The sequence below is a fragment of the Muscardinus avellanarius genome (genome assembly GCF_963383645.1).
Source record: "Muscardinus avellanarius genome assembly, chromosome: Y".
NCBI lineage: Eukaryota > Metazoa > Chordata > Mammalia > Rodentia > Gliridae > Muscardinus > Muscardinus avellanarius.
In genome coordinates this window covers 7,894,057-7,905,962 of record NC_137809.1, presented here as the reverse complement: position 1 = coordinate 7,905,962, position 11,906 = coordinate 7,894,057, and positions in this window count along the sequence as shown.

Sequence of the window (11,906 nt, the reverse complement as noted above, 5' to 3'; positions counted from 1 at the left end):
CTAATACTTTGGAGGCTGAGACAGGAAGATCACAGGCTCGAGAGTGGCCTCAGCAACTCAGCCAGACCCTGTTTCAAAATAAAAAACAAAATCAGTATGGGGGTATATCTTGGAAGTAGACTGCCCTCAAGTTCAATCCCTACTACCACTCAAAAAATTATTTTCTAAGCCAGGTGTGTGGTACACGCATGTAATCCCAGCATTTGGGAGGCTGAGAAGGAGGAGCGTGGTTCGCAGACAGCCTCACTACTTAGTGAGCCCCTTTGCAACCCAGGGAGCCCTGTTTCAAATAAAGACTAGAAAATAGGGCTGGGGGTGTAGCTCAGAGGTAGAATGCCCCTGGGTTCTATACCCAGCACTGCAAAAAATTAAACTGTATTTGTGTATATTGTCATTCCCTAGTATATGTAGTTAACATTGTCACCCTATCAAGTATTGAGTTGATAGAAAAATAAATACATTTATATTCAACAGATACATAGTGCGTTCAACTTCTTGTATAATATGCACTTTTTAAATTATTCAAATATATTGCCGGGCGTGGTGGCGCACGCTTGTAATCCCCGCGCTTGGGAGGCAGAGACAGGAGGATCGCGCAGGTTCGAAGCCAGCCGCGCGCGCTGGCTTAGGAGATCCTGTTTCCAAATGAAAATGTAAAAATAGGTCTGGGAGTGTAGCCCGGAGGTAAAAGGGCTTCCAGGAACCCCAGTACCACCAAAAAAATAAAAAATAAAAAATAAATAAATAAATAAATAAATTATTCACATATAACAAAGTGAAAGGTACTCTTTAGCATAAGATAGTTATTGTGGAGGGAAATACTATTTATTAAAGGAAGATATAGGTATTATATCCTAACGGTCATAACGCAGTAATTTCTCTTTCTTGTGTGTTGTCTTATTTATTATAATATGAACAGATTTTTAGCAATATTTACTCCAGGCTTAGACTACAGAAAAATCTGGGCTGTAATAATCATTATTAAAGAAAGTGGCAGTATGGTTGGCTCTTTAAGGATACTAGAGGACTTGGGCTTCTCCACCCAAGGCATGAGTTCCTGGTTTAGGGGATTTCCTGTTTTTGCTGATGTGGATAAGATCCAGGAGATGTGTGAGTTCAAGACAGTTCCTAGGGCTTTGAGACTGGTGATTCCTATTTGTGTCCATTTGCCATTACCAGATACTGGTCTGCACATAACAGCACTGCCTGGACTCACTGGCTCCTGTGAAGACAAGCACAGAATTAGAAATAAATCTTTATACCAACTTCTTATATAACCTTGGATTCCGTAGTGAGGGAAATAACAAAACAAAAAAACAGGGAGTTTTAAAAAACAAAAACAAAACGGTAGGCAGGTACATAACTATATCATCCTTATTACCAAATTATATTATACCATGTACTAGAACAAATAAAATATTTGAGGTTTAAAGTATAAAGTTGCCTTTTACAACAGGGGGATATAAAACACTTGAATTTAGCCAGCCGTAAGAAGAAAGATAGTATTATTAAGGATATAGATTATATAAAATGCTTATCCTTTTTTGAGGATACCAACTCAACTTTTCAGTGTGGACAGAGAATAATAAAATTTGTCAGATATGTTAAAAACAACATATTAAAGTTTTAAGTAGTAGGAATACACCACACACACACACACACACACACACACACACACACACACGCGCGCGCACACGGGAGAGAGGAAGCATGCCTCTGTGTATGGAGGTAAGCACAGTATTATCATCATTTAATTGTTATCATTTAAGGACAAGTGATTTGCCATGTTACATAAGGAAAAGCTTTTATGTCTATCACGCTAAAAGAAAAAAGAGGAAAGAAAATAACTGATCTGCTCACCATACTTGTGTCGGGGCCTTTGGCAAGAATCATGAAGCAAAGGATAGAACTACCTATGTCAGGGTAGAGGTAAGAACAGCGTGAAGGTCCCATCACCTGAATCTGTAACATTTCTGGATTCTCATCTGTCTCTCCTAGGAAACAGAAGGGATATGAAAATCCTAGAGTACAAATGTTATATTGAAACAGCTAACATTAAACTATACCATGATCTGTTCGGGTGTGGTGGCGCACACTTGTTATCCCAGTACTTGGGAGGCTGAGACAGAAGGATCAGGGTTAGCAGACAGCCTCAGCTGGCCCTCCACAACTTAGTGAGACCCTGTTTCAAAAAAAGAATGAAAAATAGGGCTGAGGGTATAACGTGGAGGTAGAATGCACCTAAATTCAATCCCCAGTAGTGCCACAGGAAAAATAAAAATAAAAACTATGATTTGTATCAACAATCATATTTATATCCAATTTATAATGGCCGGCAATTGTATTTCATCTTAACCATTAGTATCTTATCCCCCAGATTTATTCTGTATATTTTAAATTATGGAATAATTAAAAATAAATATAATAAATTATAATTAAAATAAGTTTTAAAATTTAATAATTTAATTTCATCAATCTAAAATTGTATGTGTGTGTGTGTGTGTGTGTGTGTGTGTGTGTGTGTTTGTGGTACTGGGAATTGAACACAGAGGCAATCTACTTCTCAGCTAAGCCCTTAGCCCTATTTTTTTTATTTGAAAACAGGGTGGCACTAGGTTGATGAGTCTCACTGCTTGCTCAGACTGTCCTTGGACCTGGGATCCTCCTGTCTCAGCCCCCTCCAATTACTGGTATTATAAGCATGAGCCTTTAGGCTCGGCTTTAATTTTTTTTTTTAATTTACTTGTGCTTGAACCAAGGGGTGTTCTAATGTTGAGATATATCCCAGCTCCTTAATTTATTTTTATTTTTATTTTTTTGAAGATTTAAAGAAGTTTATTAGAAAGATAGAAATACAGAGGATAGGTACAGCTCCATACCAGACTGGCATGGAGGGGTGACTCGAATAAATTCACCTTAATTTTTTTATTTTGAAATAGGTCTGACTGAGCTAATATACACTGGCCTTGCACCTGTGAACCTCCTGTTTAAGCCTCCCAAGTAGTGGAATTACAGGCATATGCTACCAGGCCCAGCTCCTTTTCAAATCCTTACTAACTTTTTCTTAACAAGTTTAATTATTTTATTTAAATTTTTATTGTATTTTTTTGTTAGTAGGGATTGAATCCAAGGACAGTCTAATTCTAAGGTACAACCCCGGCCTTATTTTGCTTTTTAACTTGAAACAGGATCTCCCTCAATTGCTGAGAGTCTTGCTACATTGCTGAGGCTGTCCTTGAACTTGTGATCCTCCTGTCTCAGATTTACAAGTACTGGGATTATACGTGCTTGCCATACATGACTTAATTACATTTTCAGTGCCACTTCTTCAAAATTAAGAAGTCTATTTGGGTGGAGGCGAAAGGTATTCTATCTTTAAGCTGTAGCCCCAGCGTGATTTTTGTACATTTTAGTTGGAAACAGACTTGCTAAGTTGCCAAGTCTGACTTTGAGCCTTTGATCTTCCTAGTTTGGCCTCCCAATTTCTTACTGAGAATACAAGTGTATTGTGCCACCATGCCTGGAAGAGAAGGCTATTTTTAAATTTTATTATTTATTCTTTCTTTCTTTTTTTTTTTTTTGGTACTAGGATTGAACCCAAGGGCATTCTACCTCCAAGCTACATCCCCAAGCCTTTTATTTTGTTGTTGTTGATTTATTTATTTATTTTATTGATTGATTGATTGATTGATTTTATTTTTTTTGGTGGTACTGGGGATGAAACCCAGGGGCCTTCTACTTCCGGGCTACACTCCCAGACCTATTTTATATTTTTTATTTGGAAACAGGGTCTCTTAAACCAGCAGAGGCTGGCTTTGAACCTTCCCCGATCCTCTGTCTCCGCCTCCCAAGCGCGGGGATTACAAGCATGTGCCACCACGTGCTTTGAAAAAGTTGTCGTCGTTTTGAAAAAGTCTTCTTTGGGGGAGGAAATGGGGTGGGAATGGGTAGGGGGCTAAATGGGCGATGTGTACATGTAGGTCTACACAAGTCTTTTACCCCACTATGGTGTATGAATATAATGCACCAATAAAAAATTTGAAAAAAGAAATAATAGAGTCTCTTGTCTGGTTGCTGAGAGTCTCGCTAATATTGCTGAGGCTGTCCTTGAACCTGCAATCTTACTGGGATTACAGGTGTGCCCAGCTAAGAAGTCTATTTTGATTTGTAAAATTTCACGTTTCAATTTAAATACCTTTATTTTCCTAATGATCTCAAAATAAAGTAATTTTTCCTTGTTTCACGGTTATAAGTAGGAGGTACATCATCTCTATCTAGTTTATACATTTTGCCCATAGAAAAACCCTTCTATTACTATTTTACGTCTTAAATCCTGTGTAATCATCACCAAAACAATTCTTGTGTGTGTGTGGTACTGGGGATAGAACCCAGGGGCATTCTACCTCAGAGACACCCCCAGTCCTATTTTATTTTATTTTATTTTATTATTATTATTATTATTATTTTTTTTTTTTTTTTTTTTTTGCAGGTCTGGGGATGTGACCCAGGGGCATTTTACCTCCGAGCTATAGCTCCAGCCCTTTTTAAAAATGCTTTATTTTGAAACCTGGTCTCACTGAGTTGCAGAGGCCCTCACAAGTAGCTGAGGCTGGCCAGGAACCCAGATCCTCCTGTTTCAGCCTCACAAATTCTGGGATTACAAGCGTGCAAACCACACACCACTCTTTCTTTCCTTGATTCTTTGTTACCTTTCTTTATTTCTCCCTTTCTTTCCTCCTTTCTTTCCTTCTTTCTTTCTTTCGTTACTTACTTACTTACTTACTTACTTACTTACTTACTTACTTACTTACTTATTTATTTTGCAGGTCTGGGGATGGAAGTAGGGACACTCAACCTCCGAGCTACACGTCCTGCCCTACTTTTTATTCTTTATTTTTGATAGAGGGTCTCACTGGGTTGCGAAGGGCCTCGCCTGAGGCTGCCAGCAAACTGCAATGCTCCAGACCCCGCCTTCTGAATGCTGGGATTACAAGCGTCTACACCAGGCACCAAAAGTTTTTAACCAAAAATAAATATCATGGTAGGTCTATGATTTGGATAAAAATTTAAATCTTAAAATCTGTAGTGTAGGAAATCAAGGTTAAAGCTCATCATTAAAGTTTAATATTAAAAGTATAATTTTGTTTGTTTTAATACAATCATAAGAAAAGTCATTACTAACCAGGTTTAAGTATTTGTGGCCCAGATAACCAGCATTCTGATCTGTTTAGATTCTTTAGATGGCCCAGCGGTGCTAAGATCTGAATGGAAGTTGTGGCCTCTTGAAGGAGAAGCCGTGCTAGATCATTTCTTGCTACCCCACTCACCAACCGGAATTTCTCATGCAGTAGAATAGTAGACACCTTAACCAGTCTCAGAGGTGCCCCAGGATGCCTAAAGCCAAGTATCACCACAGTGTCTTCAGGATTCCTATTTTGTAGGTAAAGATTAGTTAGAATAGATTCATCTGGCACTCTGGGCCATTATAGCCACATTTTTATGGTATTTTTAAAACTTTGGTACAAAAGGTTCTAGTTCACCCCCAGAGAAGTCAGAAGCCTATTGAGGAAGTCAGAGTTTATAAACCATAGCATTGCAGAGGGAGCCGACATAATAATCAACCAAAGACAGTGAAATAATTTCTTGTTTAGCCTGAAACAAAGATATCACTAGGGTAAGAGACAAGAATAAAAAATTATGAAAATGAATTTACTGAAATAAGTCTTTACAAGTCTAATCTAAGGCAATGATTTGTATGATATGGAAGTGATAGAACATAAACTTACATATTCCTGACACAGTGGGCAGCAGTGAGAACCCAAGAACTGCTAATTATGGAGCCACTGCAAATTTGACTACCACAGCTTATGATCATGGCCTGCCAAGGCATAGTATATCTCAGAGAAATTCGATCTGCCAAAGCTGCAAGAAATCAAACACACAAACAACAACAAAACAGAATGAATGTTGTAGAATTGACACATGTAGCCCATATGTAGAAGTTTTAAAATCCTGATATCTGATAAATAAGATATTGTTAATTTTGACTTAGAAGCATAAGTTTCTGCACCTCTTATGCTTGTATAATTTTTTTCTGAAAAGTATGTGTTGCTCTCATCTTTCCAAGACCATTATTTCTGTATGCTTCCGGTTAAATTCCCTTTTTTTTTGGGGGGGGGGTACTGGGGTTCCTGTAAGCCCTTCTACCTCCGAGCTACACTCCCAGACCTATTTTTACATTTTATATTTGGAAACAGGGTCTCCTAAGCCAGCGCACGCGGCCGGCTTCGAACCTGCGCGATCCTCCTGTCTCTGCCTCCCAAGCGCGGGGATTACAAGCGTGCGCCACCACGCCCGGCATTAAATTCCCTTTTTAAAAAATACTGGAAACGAGTTCAGTTTCCTCCCCCAATGGAAGTTTATTTAGCTTTTATCCTAGGTTTTTATTCCGTTTTTTTGTTTGTTTGTTTTGTGGTGCTGCGGATGGAACCCAGAGGACTTCTACCTTCAGAGTACACTCCCAGACCCATTTTCTATTTCTTTGGAAACAGGGTCTCACTAAGTTGCTGAGAGCCTCACTAAGTAGCTGAGGCTGGCTTCGGACCTGTGCGATCCTCCTGTCTAAGCCTCTCAAGCGGACTGATTACAAGTGTATGCCACCATGCCCGGCTCTTATCCTAGTGTTTTAGAAGTTATTAGTGCAGTTAGGCAATGAAAGGGAATACTTTCATCTGAAAATATTAGATAAATGAATGAAGATCTTGGAGATAAGCCCTTTATATCTGAACAAGAGGGGACTGAGTTAACTAAACTTAAAGCTTTAGTTAGCTACTAACTTTACATATTGAGCAGGAAATTCTGGTTTGAAACTCAGGAAAAAGTGGGATGAGTTTACTAAACTTATATCTTAGTTAGATATCAAGCACATATACTTAATAGACAATTCATATTTGAAGCAGTAAAGCTTCATATTTATTGAACAAAATGAGATTTTTAGTTCCTCAAATATTTGAAAGTTGAAGCAATGATGATTAGTACATGTATAAAGAAAAATTTTGAAGAACATCTTTATAAAAGGAGGAAGAAATACAGATAAACTGGAAGCGTAACTAAGATCTCCAGTATAGCTTTGAGATTTCTGTATGAAAACACGTTAGAGGATATAAGCAAAGAAGTGATATGGCTACCTTTGTTTGAAAAACATCATACTTTAGGTATGGCAACAGGGAATAACAGTAGTACACAAGACTGAAATAGACTTTTATAAAATAAAAGTGTTTACTGTGCGTGGTGGCGTACGCTTGTAATCCCCGTGCTTGGGAGGCAGAGACAGGAGGATCGCGCAGGTGCCAAGCCAGCCTCGCTGGCTTAAGAGACTCTGTTTCCACATGAAAAAAGTATAAAAAATAGGTCTGGGAGTGTAACCCGGAGGTAGGAGGGTTTCCAGGAACCCCAGTACCACCAAAAAAAGAAGAAGAAGGAGAAGAAGAAGAGGTGGAGGAAGAAGAGGAGGAGGAGGAGGAGGAGGAAGAGGAAGAGGAAGAAAAAATAAAAGTGTTTCGGTTTGAGGTGTTGGTTTACCATTTGGGGGAACTGTCTCTGGTGAACCTTGTTAGGTTACTGGAAACAATTCCCATAAAACTGCAGGTTCTTGTGACGAGCCAAGGATAGCAATAGCCCAGCCTCTTGCTGAGGATTTAAAGGAGTTTATTATTATAAAAATATTATTACAAAGATAAAAATTCAGGTTGTAACTCTTAGGGCCCCATTAGACAGAGGGAAAGGTAGAACTTAGAGTAAAGCACTATGCCACAAAGTGACAAAGTGGGATGACCTGGTATGAGTCATCAAAGATTCCTGAACACAGCGTATTCTTATAGCCAGCCCAACCAGATCTGGGACAGGTTATTTGATACGTAGATATCCTACCCTATCTTTAACCCAGGCTCCCATCCCTTTTGTTACACTCTGAAATGTGTTAAATTGCTTTTCTGGAATTTGGAATTTTCCCCACATCCTTGAGGAAGTTCACCTTTCTTTAAAAATGTGAAAAGGACTTAGGCTTCTATTCTCTAAGTTTATCACCCTTGGCGCCTGGAGTTCTGCAGCCTTTTTCTGGACGCCCCTGGCTTCTTTTACTACCAAAGATATATTTTTAAAAATTGTAAATACTTCCCAATACTGGTACAAAAAGAAGTACAGTAATTCAAGATAACCCAGTCAGAAATGGGCAACCAAACTGAATAAACTCTTCTCCAAAGAAGAAAAAAAAATCGCCAACAATACCTGGGCGTGGTGGTTGTTCACTTGTAATTCCCGTACTTGGGAGGCCAAGATAGGAGGATCACAAGTTCCAGGCTAGCTTCAGCTATGTAGGCCCTCCACAAGTTGGTCAGACTCTGCTTCAAGTATAAAGAACAAAAAATACGGCTGGGGGTGTATCTCCAAAGGATGCCTTGGGTATAAAAAAAAAAAAAAAGTGCCACCGCCTCTCTGCAATACCCAGGGAATTCTTACTTTGTGCCCCATCATCAAACTCTCTCCCCCTTCAAAATGGCAACAGAGAATAACTGTAGTACATGAGACTGAAATGGACTTCCATAGAAATAAAAGTGTTTACCGGGCGTGGTGGTACACGCTTGTAATCCCCATGCTTGGGAGGCAGAGACAGGAGGATCACGCAGGTTCCAAGCCAGCCTCGCTGGCTTAAGAGACTTGTTTCCATATTTAAAAAGTATAAAATAGGTCTGGGAGTGTAGCCTGGAGGTAGAAGGGTTTCCAGGAACCCCAGTACCACACACACAAGAAAAGGCACAAACGGAAAATGATAGGAACAATATAATATTAATTGGGCAAACAAGAAACTACAAAATATAATTTACCAACAAAATACTCACACACACACACACACACACACACTGCCTAATTTGTTAGAAATATAAGATATTTAAATAAGGTGTTTAAGTCTTTTAGCCCTACTCTTCTTTTTTTTTTTTTTTTTTTTCTGTTGGCACCTGTAATGGAACCCAGGGGTGTTCTACCTCCAAGCTTCACCCCCAGTTCTATATTTTGTTTTTTATTTTTAAATTTTTTTTGTTTTATGAGGTTCTGGGGATGGAACCCAGGGGCATACTACCCTCTAGCTACACCCCTTGCCCTAATTTTTATTCTTTATTTGAAATAGGGTCTCAGTAAGTAATGGAGGGCCTCACTAAATAGCTGAGGCTGTCTGCCAACCAGAATCATCTTGTCTCTGCCTCCTGAATGTTGGGATTACAAGTGTGCACCACCCCTCCTGGCACCTATGAATCTGAAAAATTCTACTTTTCTGGCTCTCAAAGAAATTAATTATAATAACAATTGCCATCATATTATATAGGAATATTATGAAAGTTAAAAGTTAAACAATATGCTAAGATGAAATGCTTTTGTAAACTATGCAGTAAGTGATATCTACTATTTGGTAAATAGAACAATGCCTGTATTTCTTAGGAAAAGTCTTCCATCCCCCTCCTTCCTTCTTTTCCATTTCCATTCTCCTCTTCATTTCCTTCTCATACCTCCCTTACTCCCATATTTTTGGCCCTTACTCTGAGGCTGTGGTAGAGAGATGAAGTGTGGACGAACAGAAGCGGTAGTGGAGGTAAATGCTGAGTTATTCCTAGAGGTAGAGACTGAAAGGGAGACGGGGGTAGTCATGGGGCCTTCCTGGGACCAGGGTGCATGACTCGGCCGTGTAACTCCCTGGAGCCAGAAAATGAAAGGGCTCACTTGGCTGAAGATGTAGGGCTTTGTGCAATGTTCATCAATGTGACTCAAGATTCCCACCTGCACCCATGTGTCCTTTTGTTGTAGATGGCACACAAGAGGTGCCCCCAGGTCACCCTGTAAGAAAGCAAGAAAAGAATATCAATTGATAATTGAAGGATTCCGGGAGGTGACTTTTTGTGTTAAAGGATATCCCTTTTCTCACTGCCTGTCATATCCCCTCAGTTTGTCAACTTACAGCCAGCCTCCCCCATAGCTTTCTTGGCCTCGACACAGAAAGTGAATTCATTCAGCCTGGGCCAAAATTGGGCACAAGTGCTCGGAGGTTGAGTGTCCCTGCTTCCATCCCCAGACCTGCAAAAATAAATAAGTAAGTAAGTAAGTAAGTAATGAAAGAAAGAAGGAAAGAAAGGAGGAAAGAAAGGGAGAAATAAAGAAAGGTAACAAAGAATCAAGGAAAGAAAGAGTGGTGTGTGGTTTGCACTCTTGTAATCCCAGAATTTGTGAGGCTGAGACAGGAGGATCTGGGTTCCTGGCCAGCCTCAGCTACTTGTGAGGCCCTCTGCAACTCAGTGATACCAGGTATCAAAATAAAGCATTTTTAAAAAGGGCTGGAGCTATAGCTCGGAGGTAAAATGCCCCTGGGTGACATCCCCAGAACTGCAAAAAAAAAAAAATAATAATAATAATAATAAAATAAAATAAAATAAAATAAAATAGGACTGGGGGTGTCTCTGAGGTAGAATGCCCCTGGGTTCTATCCCCAGTACCACACACACACAAGAATTGTTTTGGTGATGATTACACAGGATTTAAGACGTAAAATAGTAATAGAAGGGTTTTTCTATGGGCAAAATGTATAAACTAGATAGAGATGATTTACCTCCTACTTATAACCGTGAAACAAGGAAAAATTACTTTATTTTGAGATCATTAGGAAAATAAAGGTATTTAAATTGAAACGTGAAATTTTACAAATCAAAATAGACTTCTTAGCTGGGCACACCTGTAATCCCAGTAAGATTGCAGGTTCAAGGACAGCCTCAGCAATATTAGCGAGACTCTCAGCAACCAGACAAGAGACTCTATTATTTCTTTTTTCAAATTTTTTATTGGTGCATTATATTCATACACCATAGTGGGGTAAAAGACTTGTGTAGACCTACATGTACACATCGCCCATTTAGCCCCCTACCCATTCCCACCCCATTTCCTCCCCCAAAGAAGACTTTTTCAAAACGACGACAACTTTTTCAAAGCACGTGGTGGCACATGCTTGTAATCCCCGCGCTTGGGAGGCGGAGACAGAGGATCGGGGAAGGTTCAAAGCCAGCCTCTGCTGGTTTAAGAGACCCTGTTTCCAAATAAAAAATATAAAATAGGTCTGGGAGTGTAGCCCGGAAGTAGAAGGCCCCTGGGTTTCATCCCCAGTACCACCAAAAAAAATAAAATCAATCAATCAATCAATCAATAAAATAAATAAATAAATCAACAACAACAAAATAAAAGGCTTGGGGATGTAGCTTGGAGGTAGAATGCCCTTGGGTTCAATCCTAGTACCAAAAAAAAAAAAAAGAAAGAAAGAATAAATAATAAAATTTAAAAATAGCCTTCTCTTCCAGGCATGGTGGCACAATACACTTGTATTCTCAGTAAGAAATTGGGAGGCCAAACTAGGAAGATCAAAGGCTCAAAGTCAGACTTGGCAACTTAGCAAGTCTGTTTCCAACTAAAATGTACAAAAATCACGCAGGGGCTACAGCTTAAAGATAGAATACCTTTCGCCTCCACCCAAATAGACTTCTTAATTTTGAAGAAGTGGCACTGAAAATGTAATTAAGTCATGTATGGCAAGCACGTATAATCCCAGTACTTGTAAATCTGAGACAGGAGGATCACAAGTTCAAGGACAGCTTCAGCAATGTAGCAAGACTCTCGGCAATTGAGGGAGATCCTGTTTCAAGTTAAAAAACAAAATAAGGCCGGGGTTGTACCTTAGAATTAGACTGTCCTTGGATTCAATCCCTACTAACAAAAAAATACAATAAAAATTTAAATAAAATAATTAAACTTGTTAAGAAAAAGTTAGTAAGGATTTGAAAAGGAGCTGGGCCTGGTAGCATATGCCTGTAATTCCA